At 48.6% G+C, this 16,290-nt stretch overlaps 1 protein-coding gene across 5 annotated transcripts in view; it reads right to left on the reverse strand.

Moving 5' to 3' along the window:
• TPST2 (tyrosylprotein sulfotransferase 2) overlaps positions 1–8,802 on the reverse strand; it is a 65,002-nt gene extending 56,200 nt beyond the window's left edge. For 2 of the 5 annotated variants that reach the window (XM_047760342.1, XM_047760341.1), the window contains exon 1: positions 8,446–8,702. The gene's annotated coding sequence lies outside the window, so the exon portion shown is untranslated. The other 3 variants (XM_047760346.1, XM_047760340.1, XM_047760344.1) reach the window with 3 other exon arrangements.
• Between the last annotated feature and the right edge of the window lie 7,488 nt (positions 8,803–16,290).

The following is a 16,290-nucleotide window of genomic DNA, read 5'->3' on the forward strand; positions in this document are numbered from 1 at the left end:
CACGTGCTGAGGACCACCTTCCAATACTGGCTACATCCAGAAACCCCCTTACTCTTACATACTTGATATATATGTATTTTTTTGTCTTTTGTCTTTTTAGGGCCGCACCCACGGCATATGGAGGTTCCCAGGCTAGAGGTCTAATCGGAGCGGCTGCTGCTGGCCTGCGCCACAGCCACAGCAACGCCGGATCCTTAACCCACTGAGTGGGGCCAGGGATCGAACCTGCAACCTCATGGTTCCCAGTTGGATTCGTTTCCGCTGTGCCAAGATGGGAACTCCCTCACTTACTTGATATATTGGTTAAATGGAGTCAATATTGTGAAAACATTTTCAAAGGAAACTCCAACCCTCCTTGCTTAAATTAAAAATATGCCCTAATTAAAAAGTAACTGCAAAAGTGAATGCAAAAGGAGCTTCTTTCTGCACCCAGCTGGAGGCCACCGCCTGCTACAGAGCCCGGGAGAGCCCAGCAGGGGTCTGCTCTTTGTCAACCAACAGGATTCTGGAGAGGAGTAGAGAGTTAGCACCTAAGGCAGACTGTCCCAGAAGTCATCAGAGGGTGGAGGGGAAGTGGAGAGGAAAGATCTATTTCATTCTCCAGGGTAAAATACAAGTTTTTTTGACTCAGCCAATGTTAACACCCTCCCAAACCCAACATACACAATGTTATGTTTTAGTTATACTAAAAACTCTGTGCATGAACTTGACCAAACCTCTAAGGCCACAGTTTAATGCCTGCAGTTCCCTTCCCCTAGAGAACCTTTCCTGCCTTCTATTACCCAGCTAACTCCTATTGGTCCAATTTGTACCCCTCCTCCAGGAAGCCTTCCCTGACTGCCTCTCATCCCTATACCAGTTTCCCTCAAGGCACTCACTAGCCTGCATGCCCTCTCTGGCTCGATGCCTCCTCCACTGGAAGGTGCAGGGCTAGGCATTTCCCGCATCTTCTCGGGACTCAGCTAGGCCCCCCACTCCCAGTGTGGGCTGCATTTATATTTGTTGACACACTGGGAGAACACACAAATAAAGAAATGAAGGTACCTGAGCACCCCTGGACAGGTTAAAATCTAAACAAAACCTTTTCTGTGCAGAAAGCCTGATGTAACAAGAACGAAGCAACCTAGCTCCAATTGGCCTCACTCACTTCCTGGCCCCCCAGACTCTGGGCCAGTTACCCAGCCCTATGAGCCTCAGTTTTCTCACCTATAAAATGGATGCAACAGTGAACTACCCATAAAGAGCTAAGTACCCAGCAGGCACTCAAGTGTTAACTGCAATCATTATTTTTATTACCACCTTACACTCATCAAATCACAAAATATTATTACTTGAAAGGACCCAAGGAATAGATTGAGGATGCAGACTTTCTGTAAAAAGGCCTGCTAATCATTACTTTCTGTTCTGTGGACCATAGGGTCTCTGTGGGAACTACTCAACTCTGCCCTTGTAGCACGGAAACAGCCATAGACAAAGTGTCAACAAAAGCACATGGCTGCATTCCAATAAAACTTTATTTACAAAAACAAGCAGGGGGCGGGATTAGGCTCATGGGCTGTCATTTCCTGGCCTCTGATCTAGGCTGTCACTGGTCCAAGTGTGATCTTTAGACAAGCAGCACTGGGAGTTGGTTAGAAAGGCCCAGCCCCAAAGCTGCTGAATCAGAATATGCAATTTGAGCTCCAGGGGATTTGTCAGTGCTCAAGTTTGAGAGGTGTGGTCCCCAACTTCCCGGCAGGGCACCTCAGGTCAGAGATGTGATTTCCTCTTTTTCTGTTTGATGCCTCTGCCAGAATGCTCTAAGAAAAGTGGAACCTGGTGGCTTCTTACTCTTTTTTTTTTTTTTTTTGCTTTCTTTTTTCAGGGCTGCACCTGAGGCATATATATGGAAGTTCCCAGGCTAGAGGTCGAATAGGAGCTACAACTTCCGGCCTACACCACAGCCACAGCAACGTGGGATCTGAGCTGCATCTGTGACCTACACCACAGCTCACGGCAATGCCGGATCCCTGACCCACTGAGCAAGGTAAGAGATCAAACCCACATCCTCATGGATCCTAGTTGGGTTCATTACCACTGAGCCACAACAGGAACTCCCACTGGTGGCTTCTTGAATCCTTTCCCCCACCCCCCCCCCTCCCCCGGCCCCACAGCATCTAGCTAAGAACCTGCCATGTGTCCTTGCTGGGTAAGTTATTGAGTGCTCAGTATGACTCAGGCAGCCCAAGGCCAGGCGTGGGGGACACACCAATGACTGCAAACACTAGAGGGAGGTGCTATATGTGTAGCGGTGGGTTGGATGGATGACCCCTGAGGGCAGCCACTGGAATTGGGCAGATCTGGGTTCAAATCTTGGTGCTGTTATATCAGGCCTGTGTGACCTCGGGCAAGTGACTCGAGCCTCAGTTTCCTGGAAATAGAGTCGTCAATAACAAGTGTCTTTCTCTGGGACCCCATGAGGACAGGGAGAGAATATGGGGTGGTGTCAGGTTGGGACATACACTCGCCAGTCCTCACAGCAGACAGACCTTGGCTGGCCCCTCATATTTCCCTGTGGGTCAGCCAGGGAGCTGAACCAGGTAAGGTGAGATTGTGGAGCCCAGAGACAGGCGCTCCATACCTGGGGTGGGTGGGTGAGGACAAGCTCAGGTTGCTTTGAAAGTCTTGAGAGTTCACAATGGCAGAAAAAGGTATTGGAGGCCTCAGACAGCCTCTGATGACCTAGAAAAGCAGGGCTGGAAGGACTCTTGGAGAACGTGGAAACCAGTGGTTAAAAAAAATATGGGTTTTTAAAGCAACGGATCTGCTTATACAGATGTCACCCAAGCAGGTCCGTAGTGTCATCATGGCCCTGCAGGCATGCACTAGGCCAGAGGGAGCAGCCGGGCGAGCCCAGGCCATCGAAGGGGCAGCTTCGGGCAACTCTAGTTTGGTCCGAGCTCCTTAGTTTACAAAAGAAGGGACACTGGAATTATTCTCAAAGATTATTTGTTTTCTTGTTTTAAAATGAAAACACCATGGGAGTAAAACAAAAACCATCCTTGGGTGGAGGCCACTGACAGGCAGCTCGTTACAGCCCCAGATGCCCATTTCACGGGCAGGGAAACTGAGTCTCAGAGAGGGGAAGCACCGGGCTTAATGCCACACAGCAATGTGGGTGCAGAGCTGGGACTCAGCTGTCTCCAAGCTCTTGCCCACCCCCAACTGCTCAGGAGAGTGGTGGGGAGCAGGGAATATGGGGGGGACGACAGGAATCTAGATGTCATAAGCCAAGAGCCCTGTTGTTCTGTCTACTCAGGAAGGAGTGTGGACAAAAGGGACAAGGAAAGGGATGAGCAATTATTAGTAACATAATAATTTTGATATAATAAAAGAATACTTCTATAATAACATAATAACAGCAATTGACATTTTCTGAGTGTTTTCTATGTACTTGGCATTAAGACAGGGTATCGAGAAGGGGGTCAGACAGTCATTAAGCATGTAGACTCTGGATTCAAACCCTGTCTCTCCCACTTCCCAGCTGGGTGACCTTGTGCAAATTGCTTCACCCCTCTGTGCCTCTCTGGGTACATCTCACAGGGCTGCTGGGAAAATTAAATGAGTTCAAGTACAGAAAGTACTTAGAACATTGCCTGGCACCCAGCAAGCCCTGCTGACATTATAATTACTGCCTCTGGACAGATGAGGAAGCTGAGGCTCACAAAGGGACACCTTCAAGTGTGTCCAAAGGGCTTAACTGACCCTGGGGCCTCTCATCTTGCCTGGTAGCAGGGCAGGTACTTTACCCCTGACGCCTCCTGTCCAACAACTGCAGGAGGTAGGTCCTATTTGGGCCTCTGTTAGTCAGAGGAGAAAACTGATGCTTCGGGAAGGCAGCCAGTGAACGCCGATATGTTGCCTCTAAGTAGAGAGGCTGGATTCTAACACAGACCCTGGCCCTGGAGGCTGCAATCACCCAGCCCACTTTCTGGCCACCTGCTTGCCTCTGGCTAGAGCTGCCTGGGTCAAATATCTGGTTGAGGCAAGAACTCACTGGGCAACCAGGCCGGCCGCCTGTGGCTCACCCCTCAATGCCCGCCCTCTTAGCAGCAGGATAACAGGCAGCTCCTCCCAGGCGGCAGCCACAGACGCTTCCCAGGGCACATGGGCAGTGCCCTCTGTGGGCCTCCCCTGCAATTTCTCGGGCCTGACCCAGCTCTCAGCTGCTCTGAATGAATCATTCCTGCAAATCCTCCTCAGGCGGAGGCAGCTGGGGTGAGAGAGATCCAGGAAGGGGCAGGCATCCAGGACCTTCTCTGGGGCAGCCTCAGACAGGGCAGGTGTGTGTGCAGAGAGCAAGGGGCTTTGCAGGCCATAGCAATAGGGGACAAGTGTGGAGGCCAGGAGCCTGCTACCCAGACAAGCTTCCACGCCGCCACATGGCAAATCAAAGCCACGGAGGCCACACCCAGGCGAGCAAGTCACCAATTCTGGCCACTTCTGACCTGCCATTCTTTTTTTTTCTTTTTTCTTTTTTTCTTTTTGGCCGCCCCATGGCATATGGAGTTCCTGGGCCAAGGATCAGATCTGAGCCACAGTTGTGACCTAAGCTGCAGCTGCGGCAACACCGGATCCTTAACCCACTGTGCCGGGCCGGGGATTGAACCCAGGTCCCAGCACTCCCAAGATGCTGCCAATCCCTCTGCACCACAGTGGGAACTCCCTGACCTGACACTCTTGCTACAGACTGATCCACAAAGTCAGGTCGATAAGGCATCTGACAGCTTTACAGATCCCAAGGTGATGGCTGCATCTGAGTTCCGACTCAGCCCTCGCCCATTCCCCAGTCGGGTACACTGAGGCCCAGGGAGCGGCAGCCCCTTACCTAGTCTCCTCAACTCTGTTTCCATTTCCCCAGACTGCCCTCTTCCTGCACAGGAATTCAGGATTTGAAATGGGCAGGAAGGAGAAAGCATACACGAATGAATAAAAGGAGGAGGACAAGGCCACCAGGAGGCCTGGTGTCCCTGGTCCTCCCAAAGAGCAGCAGCCCGAGTGGGCCAAGGCAGGTAGTGGGGCCCCTGGAATGCACAGCCCAATACTGACTGAAGTTCCCCAACCAAAAGATGACAGGTTTTAACCTCAGGAAAAACTGATGACCTTCAAGCAACTATGTTCTCCCGTGACGCCACCGCCCTCTGACCCAGGCTCATCCCAGGCAGCCTCTCCTCATCCAAGACAAGGAACACAAGGAAAGAAGTGGGGGTTCCACCAGGTGTGGGGGTGGTTCTGAGAGGTTGGGATGGGGAGGTCTGTGTGTCTGAGGTGTCATGGGTCGGGGGGGAGTTCCTAACTCAGGACTGCTGGTCTCAGGCCTGGGGTGGAGGGGTTGTGGGGGTGGGCATCTCTTGAAATTAGCAGTAGTTCGCCTAGGTCGCCTAGTGACCACCAGGGGAGGTCACCTTCAGGATGAACATGGAGGAACAGGGGGGAGCACGGGCAGGACCAGATCCCATTGTGGAGCCAGGGGACAGGCCTTCCCTTAGCGCTGCAGTCTAGGAAACCCACCAAGGGGCACCCTGGCCCCCCACTTCCCCACTGGCCTGGGGTGGGAAGGTCTGAGCTATTTCCTCTTTTCCTTCATCCCAGGCACAGGCACTACCAGACCCTGCGCCAGGTCCTGGGGTGGGCACTGTGAGCCCCTGGCTTCCTTATGGCCTCCTTCGTCCCTCCCAGGGCCTGGCAGTAGGCCTTCAGTAAATATTTGTCACAGTTACTGGAGGTACACAGGGCACAGGGACCTCCACCAAGTGCTCTACAGTCTTGATCTGTTTCCCTAACTGATGGTCCCAGAGGCGGTCCCTGTTACTCTGCTAACAAGGAGCTTAATTTCATGTGTGTTAGACAATAATTTACAACTAGCACATCAAAGCCAGTGATTTCAAAAATGACAACTGCTAAGGACTAAATTTACTTGAGATGACCCAACCCCTCCTCTGCTGCTGCTAGGAGTGTAAATGGCGTGGCTGCTTTGGAAAACAGGTTGGCGGTCTCTCAAAAGGTGAAACCTAGGGAGTTCCTATTGTGGTGGAGGGGAAACAAATCCAACTCGTATCCATGAGAATGCGGGTTCAATCCCCGGCTGCGGAGAGCTGATGTGTAGATAGCAGCGGGTGGCTCGGATCTGGTGTTGCTGTGGCTGTGGCATAGGCTGGCAACTGGAGCTCCAATTTGACGCCTAGTCTGGGAACTTTCATATGTCGTGGGTGTGGCCCTAAAAAGCAAAAAAAAAAAAAAAAAAGGTGAAACCTAGAATTACCATGATGACCCCACAATTCCACTCCTAGGGCTATAGGCCCAGAGAACTGAAAGCACATGGCCTTGTAAAGACTTGTACAGCAATGCTCACAGCAGCACTATTGATAACAGCCTAAAGTGGCAACAACCCAAACGTCCATCAACTGATAAATGGATAAATAAAATGTGGTCTAGCCACACAATGGAATATTATTCAGCCATTAAAAGTAACGAATTACTGGAGTTCCCGTCGTGGCTCAGTGGTTAACAAACCTGACTAGTATCCATGAGGACGCGGGTTTCATCCCTGGCCCTGCTCAGTGGGTTAAGAATACAGCGTTGCTATGAGCTGTGGTATAGGTCGCAGATGAGCCTCGGATCTTGCATTGCTGCTGTGGTATAGGCCAGCAGCTACAGCTCCGATTCAACCCCTAGCCTAGGAACTTCTGTATGCCACAGGTGTGGCCCTAAAAAGACCAAAAAAAAAAAAAGAGCAACGAATTACTAAAACTAAAAAGTAATGGAGTTCCCATTGAAGTGCAGTGGGTTAAGAATCCAACTGCAGCAGCTTGCGTCACTGCAGAGGCAATGGTTTGATCCCTAGCCCCAGCATAAGTCAGAGCTGCGGCTTGGATTCAGTCCCTGGCTGAGGAACTTCCATATGCTAAAAAAAAATAAGAATTAATTAAGTATTGTTGCCTACTAGCACATGCGAGCACCTTGGAAACATTCTGATGAAGAGTACTAATCACAAAAAGCCATAGTGCATGATTCCATTTATAGGAAATGTCCAGAATAGGCAAATCCATAGAGACAGAAAGTAGATTAGTGGTTGCCAGGGGCTGAAGGGAGAAGGGATTGGGAGTGACCGGTTATAGACCCCAGTTTATTTTCGGGGGATGAATACGTTCTAGAATTAGACAGTGGTGATGGTTACACAACTCTGAATACCATAAAAGCCACTAAGTTGAATACTTTAAAAGAGTGAATTAGGTGGCATGTGAGTTCTAATATAAAAAAGTACATGAGACTTAAAGGAAAAAGGTGATATAAACCTATATATTAAGCAAATAATAGTACTGGGATTCAGTGGGTTAAAAATGGCTCATAAATGACCCGATTTTATAGTCATGGAAACTGAGGCTGAGTGAAGGGGAATGACTCGAAGGTCACATCACTGCTAAACCAGAATGAGTCACATGGAGATTTGCCCAAACCCAGAAGCCTGGCCTAACCATTGAGCCACCATTGAGTGGTATGAGGGGATAAGAGATGGGTTATGAGGAGAGGTGTCCACAGCCAGAATGGGAGACAGACCTATGAAGAGGTGAATAAGTGAGGAAAAAGGCCAATGATCTCTGTGGGATTCAAAACAGGAAGCACCCTACAATGCCTGGGGAGTGCCAGAGAGGGCTTCCAGGAGGAGGTGCTGCCCAAGGAGGCTTCTGAAGGGTATGTAGGAGTTTACCAGCCTCCCTTTCCAACATCTCTACCAGAGCCATGAAGTCAGGGCCCTGAGAGTGCGTTTCAGCTCTGTCACATCCTAGCTGTGGGACTGATGGCCCTGGGCCTGACCTCTCTATGCCTCAGTTTCTCCATCTGTAAAAGGGGAAGGAGGCAAGGTGATAGGCCCTTCTAACTACTGCACTCAACCAGATGGTTCCCACCCTTCCTCCCAAGGGGATGGGCCTTTGAGTGAAAAGCCAGACCTAGACTTCTGTCCCACACAACAATAACAGACTTTGTCAGGTCAAGAGTACCCAACCTTGGTGACCGTGTCCCCTTTCCCTCGCTGCCACTCCCAGTCCCAGCTTTACAGAGGCAGCTCCCATTCAGCTCACACTGAGAAGGGAGAGGTAACTGCGCGGTGGGATCCTCTGGTCAAATCCCGACCCTCTCCTTGAGGGTGACCCCCCAAGTTCTCCAGGGCTGCCCGGATCCCACGCTCTCGGAGCACCCCTCCCCAGGCAGCCATTTCTGACCCCCAACCCCTCCAACTTTAAACACGCCTCAACTCCACTACAGCTGCAAGTTAACTTCCACGCGCCCCCGCGCGCCCCGGCGCCCGTGTGGGGGTCCCCGCGCGCCGGGGAGGGGTCAGGGGCTCCGACAGGGAATACACGTCGCCTCCCCACCAACTCACACACAGAGACGCTAAGCACCTACCGGGCGCAGGGTCCGAAGCGGGAATCGCTGTCCCAGGGGCCGGGTCTCCGCCTCTAGCGCTCTGAGAGTCGGGCGGTGCGGATCCGCGAACCGCCCGCCCGCACTGCCTCCCTCCCAGCACCCAGACCCGGAGCCCAAGCAGCCGCGCCGGGCCCGTGAGGAAGCCACGAGGACCGAGGGCTCCGTAGCGCCCGAGGCCGACCCGCAGGCAGCCTCCTACCGGCGGCTGCAGCCCAGGTCCGCCGCGCCGCCCCAGGGCCACCTACCGTGCGAGACGCGCAGAGGGAGCCCCGCGCGCCCAGCGACTCCCGGCTCGCCAGCCACCCCGGCCGGGGGAGGGGGAGGTACCCGCGCCGGGGGCGGGGCCGCGGCGCAGTGACGTCACGCGGGAGCGGGCCCTAGACGCCGCCCCGCCCACGGCCACCTCCCCCCACCTCTGTCCCGCCTCCAGACCTCGCGGTGGGGCGGGGCGTCCCTGGGAGCTGATGGCCCACCCGGAAAGCCTGGTCTGCGTGCTGGCTTCCTCCCAGGACGGGCAGCTCACCACTTCTCCTCGCGCGACGGTTCTGTTTAAGAGAAGTTCCCTTCTGCCTATAAGCAGGGGAGTGGAATGGCCAAGAAGTGGTGTAGAAGAAAACTAGAGCAGAGTGTTTTTATACTACTGTTGGTGTAAAACTAAGAGAAAAGAAGGAGGAGCTATCACATTCATTTCTATACATCGGTGGTTCTCTAGGAGGGTGTGAGTTTGTCTTGCAGACCGCCCCCCTCCCAGGGAGACATTTGTCAATGTATGAAGACCTTTGTGGTTATAACAACTGGGAGGTTGGGGTGCGTTTCTACTGGAATCTAGCGGGTAGAGGACTATGATGCGGCTAAATATCCTGCGTTGAACGGGACACCCCTCCCCTCCCCAACAAAGAACCATCCAGCCTAAAATGTCAATAGTGGGAGGTTAAGAAACTCTGGTAGACAAGAATAAAATAAAACTCCAGGCTGGTAGATTTCAGCTAGTGGAACCTCTCCATGACTGTTTCTCCACCTGTAAAATGGGGAAGATAATAGACCCATCTAGGCATCATATGCATATGTACTGAATACCTGAAGGAAGAGGAGAAAAGGATGTGTAGGCTTACCATTCACTGTGAACTTTTTTTTTTTTTTTTTTTTCCCGCATCCATGGCATATGGAAGTTCCCAGGCAAGGGATCAAATCCAAGCTGCAGCTGCAGCCTACACCACAGCTGAGGCAATGCCAGATCCTTAACCCACTGCGGGGACTCCTAATTTTTTTTTCTTTTTTACTATATGTATATGCTACCTATTTAAAAGAAATTACTGTCATAGTTACTACCATAACAGCAAATATATATTATATGTATAATATGTATTATGTATACAATTACCTACGTATTTGCATACTATTTAGGCATTCCTCTAAACACTTTTTTTATATTTACCCATTTCGAACTTTAATAGCCTTGTGAGAAGTCTATTATCATTCCCATCTTACAGATAAGGAAAAGACAACATACAGATATTAAGCAATTTGTCCTTGGCCAGCCGTGTATTTATTTATTTATAGCTTATTCATTAATTCATTCATATGTCCAAGGCAGTGCTTGTCATGTAGAAAGTGCTGAAACTGACAAAATGAAATCCCCTGCCTGCATGGAACCAGCTGTTACTGGTGTGGAAACAATAGAAAAATGTTATAGAGAGTTTATTGTGCACCTATTACAGGCTTTCTCTGACTCACTACCTAGTAAACCTGCTGGGTGTTTTATAATGTTCCTTTCCCAGTAGAGAAATGCAGATCAAAGGAAGAGGTCTGAGTGGGGCAGTTGTTTGATAGTATTCTAGCACTGTGAGTCAGCAGGTAACAGGAGGGCTAGCATCCTGCCTCCAAGCGGGGGATTCTGGCCCCTCTGGCAAGCACTGGGGAGTTGGGAACAGGGCAATTAACCTGCTCCAAGGAGGGAGGGCCATGGTGTTCACTGAAGAATATGCCAGTGACAGGGACCCCTAGGCGTAAAGGTCGGGCAGGAAGGACCTTTGTCATGGGGCCTTGCATAAAACGCAGCATGGACAGGATATAGGGCAGGGCCAGAGTAGGTCGGGGGTCTGCAGGGGCTGGAGGCTGCAGGACTGTGTGGGCTATAAGGAATCGGGGTTTTGTCTTGCAGAGATGGAGAGATAGGGAAGCTTCACCGTCTGCAAAGATCTTCTAGTTGCTGTGTGGAAGAGGACAGGCTGGAAGAATGGAAGAATTTGGACACTGTCACGATACCGTGGGGGAGGCTGGTCAACCCAGGGCATGTTTGGGTTTCAGAGATGTCTGAAGACAGAACTGGCAGATCTCAGTGGTGGAGCTAAAGAAGGGGACCAGAATGATCTGGTTTCTAGGTTAGGCCTCTCCTCCCAGCCCCCCAACTCAGCAATCCCTTTCAGGTCTCAAACTGGCTGTCCCCTCCTTGAGGAAGCCTAAACCACCCCCCTACAATGTCCTGAAGAGGCAGGCCCTGGACCAGGCAGCCGGGAGATTGATGTGACTTCGAAGGCAGAGGAGCAAGCTCATTCCTGTCTTCTCCTCCAGTATGTGAACAACTGGAACAGGGGGCTCTTCTTTCTTCTCCCCTAAACATCTAGGCAGAGCCTGGCATGTGGGAGCCCCTCAGTCAATATTTGTCAAAAGCAGGAAGAATAAATGTGGCATAAAGCATTTAAACCCCTTTCCAGCTCTGACGATCAAGAAGATGATGTTGATGCCGATACAGATGCTTGTTGTGCTCTAAGCACCTTATAAGTATTATACTACTTATAGTAAGTATAGTCTTACATTTAAGCTAATCATTTACTCCTTCCAACAACCTCTAAGGTTTATTACCCTTACTCCCATTTTACAGATGAGGAAACAGAGGCTCCATCGGGTAATTGGACTTGACCAACAGCAACAGCTAGTGCATGTCGGAGCTGAGAGGCAAATGCAGTACAGCGGGGGAAGGAGGTGCCCCAGCAGTGGGCAGGAAGCTAGGATAGATGGGCAGGTTCTCTCCCTGTGGGAGAGGATGTGGGGTTACCCTTCCTAGCTGGGTACCAAGGCTTCACAAAAATACCCTGATCCAAATGACTGGCTGTCATGGCAACATGGTTCTAGAAAGATGCTCACCCCACAACAAGGTCCTACGGTATAGAACAGGGATCTGTATTCAATACCCTATGATAAACCATAATGAAAAGAATATTTAAAAAGAATGTAGGGCGTTCCTGTTGTGGCACTGCAGAAATAAATCCAACCAGTATCCATGAGGATGTGGGTTTGATCCCTGGCCCTGCTCAGTGGCTTAAGGATCCAGCGTTGCATGAGCTGTGGTGTAGGCCGGCAGCTGTAGCTCCAATTCAACCTCTAGGCTGGGAACCTTCATGTGTTGCAGGTGCGGCCCTAAAAAGCAAAAATATATAAAGAAAAAGAATGTGTTGTGTGTATATATATATATATATATATATATATATATATATATATATATATAAACTGAATCACTTTGCTATAAAGCAGAATTAACACAACATTGTAAATCAACTACATTTCAAAAAAAAAAAAAAGAGAAGATGCTCATCTCTCTAGAACCTCCTCAGGGTACCCCAGCCCCAGGCCCTTTTCCCAAACGCAGTTTCCACGTGTCCATCCGCATGTAGCACTGGCATGAAAGGGATCACGCTTAGGATGGTCCCTCCTTCATCCTGTCCCTTGCACACACATGGCTGTGTCTATGTCCTAAGGCCCAAAAGGCTGTGGGCTGCCTGTGGTCCCTGTGGATGGGCAATGATGTTACATAACCAATGTGCTTTGTTTTCCCAAAGGCTCGAGACTCAAAGACTCAGGAGCCGGGATGTAGTGTTGAAGGATGGAGACGTCCCAGCTCACCCAGGCATTGCCTCCTGAAGTGAGCGTTCACAGCCAAACTCATGCAGAATCGAAACCAGCACAGAGAAGCCCTCCAGAAAACTATGGGCACTGTGGCCGCTCGGTCAAGTCCAGCCCCACTGGTATCCTCCAGCGTTGTATGCGTCATCACTTCTGATGAGCACCTGATGAGGTCAAGTCAAAACTCAAAGTTTCTGTTTCGATGCAAAAAATGTGACTTAGGTTTCAGCTCTGAGATTCTGTTCCAGGTAGTGAGCTGCTCACACTTCATTGGAACTAGGACTCATGGAAGGAACAATACGTTTATGACCCTGATGTTACACTCACTCCTGGCCTCTTTAGATGCTCTTTGCTTTCTCTTGTTTCTTTTTATCTTTGTAAGTTATTTCGGCTTGTAATTTTTCTTTGTTCTCTGTTTTTTTAATACATGTTTTGTTTATTCAAAAATTCAGTAGCAAAAGTTAAATAAACACATTGGTAAAACAAATGATTGTGAAACAATTACTTCGTTATTTTCTTCCAGATTTTGTCAGTTGGTTTTGCCAAGTGTACATATTTTGTTTCAGCAACACTAATAGGCACATTTTTCCATATAACACCTGTGAGAAAATACGGAGGTCTACAGCTTTGAGTTGAAAGAAATTTAGAAGATCTAGACTATGAAAGCAAAGAAATTTAAGGACTCAAAATCAATCAATCAATCGAAGTTCCCATTGTGGCACATTAGGTTACGAACCTGACTGGTATCCGTGAGGATGAGGGTTGGATTCCTGGCCTCACTTATTGCATTAAGGATCTGGCTGAAGGCTGTGGTGTTGGTCGCAGACACAGCTCAGATCCTGTGTTGCTGTGGCTGTGGTGTAGGCTGGCAGCTGCAGTTCCAATTTGACCCCTAACCTGGGAACTTCCATATGTTGTAGGTGTGGTCCTGAAAAGGAAAAAGAAAGAAGGAAGGAAGGAAAAAATAAAGTAAGAGAAAAAGAAAAAGAAAGAAATTTAAGGAATTACTTAATTGATGGATTTCTATTGTGTTTTCCTTTTATAAGGGTCATAAGATTGATTCACTGAAAAGCTTAGGCCTAAATAAGTTTAAAATAGTTCTTTCAGTAAGTATGAAATAAAAATTCCGAGTGATCAGAAAGCAGCTGTGTTCTATCTGAATGGAGAGTAGTTCTCTTTTCCTTTCTTGGATCATAAAGCATGATGCATCTTGCTGTCAGTGAGGTCTTAGCATTGAAGGAATATGAAAGTTGGGTTTGCATGGCTCATATGATTCCACTCTAGTAGAATTTTAGAGCTTCATCCCCACATCTTAGGAACTGAGGATAGGAATTTTTGCAGCTTGACCTTGGAATAAAAGAATGGTGTGAGCTTAGAGATGAATTATGGAATCTTGGAGAATCATGGAATTTTAGAATCCCAGCATCAGAATCTCGGGGCTGGATGGACATCTGAGCTGTCATTTTACAGATGGGAAGACTAAGTCCCTGGGAATAGAAGTGATCTGCCCAACACTTGGCAGCTTCGAATAGCAGAGCAGAGTTAGCATCCATATTTCCTGATTCATACCCAGGAATTCTATCTTCTTGTCCAAGACAAGACAGCCAGTCCTCTAACATAAGGTTCTGGTCACATTGAAGGGTGGAAGGTGGGCGAACTAGGATGGGAGGAAGAGGGAAAATGCATGTGCCAGAGGGTAAGATCTTCTATGTGAGGTGGTACTTCAGCTTTGCAGCTCAGCAAAACCACAGAGTTGGGGGGCAGGGGCAGGTCATGAGGCCCCACTTTTCTTTCCGGCTTTCTCTTCTACCACATTCAGCATTCCTTTCCCATCCCTGACATCTGCCCACACAACCACCAAGCTACTCCTCCCACCCTAATTGGCTTCTCTTGGACCCACCAAAAGCTCTCTCAGCCTCTGTGCCTTTGCCCATGGTGCTCCAGGGCTGCCGAGTACAGTTGTGCAAGTTGGGCACAGCACAAGGGTACCACATTGATGTTGCAGACATCCCAGATTTATACCAAAACGTTCTGGCAGATGGCAGTCAAATGTCTTGAGGAAGAGGCATCTTTTTATCGTTTGCACAAAGGTGCCATATGGGCTACCAGGGCTCCTGCTGTTTGCTCTGCCTGGACTGTCATCTTGCTTATCCTCCACCAAGCAAGCTCCTGCTCCATCCTCCAAGACCCCCTTCAAATATCCCCTCCTCCAGGAAGGTATCCTTCCTGTATAGGCTTCCTGCATAGATTAATGGTTAATAACATCAATCAATGCCACCTGTTGATTCAGGAGTCAACACTGCCCGGTGCAGATTTCCAGAGAAGGGCATGTGCTATTTGTAGTGGGAGCAATGATTCTAGATGAACTTGGACCCAGGATTAAATAACATCAAATCAGAAACAAGAAAATAATGCTCTTTTTAGTCTTTGTTTAAATCAGGGAGAAGCATCTCAGTTTGGGCAAGCATGTCTTTCAGCCCTCTCTCTGACACTTGCTAACTACTCATTTTCTTCAAGAGTAAGCAGGCTGCAGCCTGAAAACCCTGAGCCAGCAGTGGTGTCTGCTGAGAATTCGATACTTGGCCTTCTTTAAATTGTATTTACTTATGTGACGGCTTTCTATCTATGGCATCTGATGCTGATTTTCCACATCCCGTAGTGTTATAAAGTTTCATTTACAAATCAATCTGTTTATGCACACAGTATTGTCTATTTGAAGAAAAATATTAGGTAAGTAACCGAAAAGATGGTAAATAGAGCAGGCAAAAACAACAGGAACATGGTAGACGAAAGAGGAGAATTTGAAATAACAGATTGAGTTCCCATCTTGGCTCAGTGGATTAAGAACCCAGCTAGTATCCATGAGGACGTGGGTTTGATTCCTGGCCTTACTCAGTGGGTTAAGGATCTGGCATTGCCGTGAGCTGTGGTGTGGGTCACAAATGCAGCTTGGATCCTGCGTTACTCTGGCTGTGGAGTAGCCTGGCACCTACAGCTCCTATTCAACCTCTAGCCTGGAAAACTCCATAAGCCATGGCTGTGGCCCTAAAAAGCAAAAGCAAAAGGATGTGGAGAAAAGGGAACCCTATGACACTGTTGGTGGGAATATAAATTGGTGCAACCACTGTGGAAAACAGAATGGAGATTCCTCAGAAAACTAAAAATAGAATTACTATTTGATCCAGCAATCCCACTCCTGTGCAACTATCCGGAAAAAAATAGGACTTGAAAAGATACAGGTACTCCAATGTTCACTGCAGCACTATATACGATGCCCATCAACAGAGGAGTGGATAAAGAAGATGTGGTACATATATGTACACGATGGAATATTACTCAGTTACTAAAAGGAAAGAAATAGCAACATTTGCAGCAACATGGATGGACCTAGAAATTATCATGCTAAGTGAAGTCAGTCAGACAGTGAGACACCAACATCATATGCTATCACCTACATGTGGAATCTAAAAAAAGGACACAGTGAACTTCTTTGTAGAACAGACACTGACTCACAGACTTTGAAAAACTTGTGGTTTCCAAATGAGACAGGTTGGGGAGTGGGGGGATGGGCTGGGGTTTGGGATGGAAATGCTATAAAATTTGGTTGTGATGATTGTTATACAACTATAAATGTAATAAAATTCATCAAGTAATAAAAATAAAGAAAGAAAAAGAAAAAAACACAGATTTGTTTAAAAGTGTGCCTCTGGAACCAGACTGCCTGGATCCAAAGAAATCTTAACTTGATAGCTGTGTGACCTTGGGCAAGTCACTTTCCCTCTCAGAGCCTCAACTTCCTCCCCTGTTAAACAGGAACAATTGTATAATACCAACCCCCTGGAGTAGTCTAAAATGGTGTATTAAGAGAATATAAAGAACTTAGTGGTGCTTGCTACTTTTTTTTTTTCTTTTTTGACCACCCTG

The sequence above is a fragment of the Phacochoerus africanus genome, chromosome 15, assembly GCF_016906955.1.
Source record: "Phacochoerus africanus isolate WHEZ1 chromosome 15, ROS_Pafr_v1, whole genome shotgun sequence".
NCBI classification, from domain to species: Eukaryota; Metazoa; Chordata; class Mammalia; order Artiodactyla; family Suidae; genus Phacochoerus; species Phacochoerus africanus.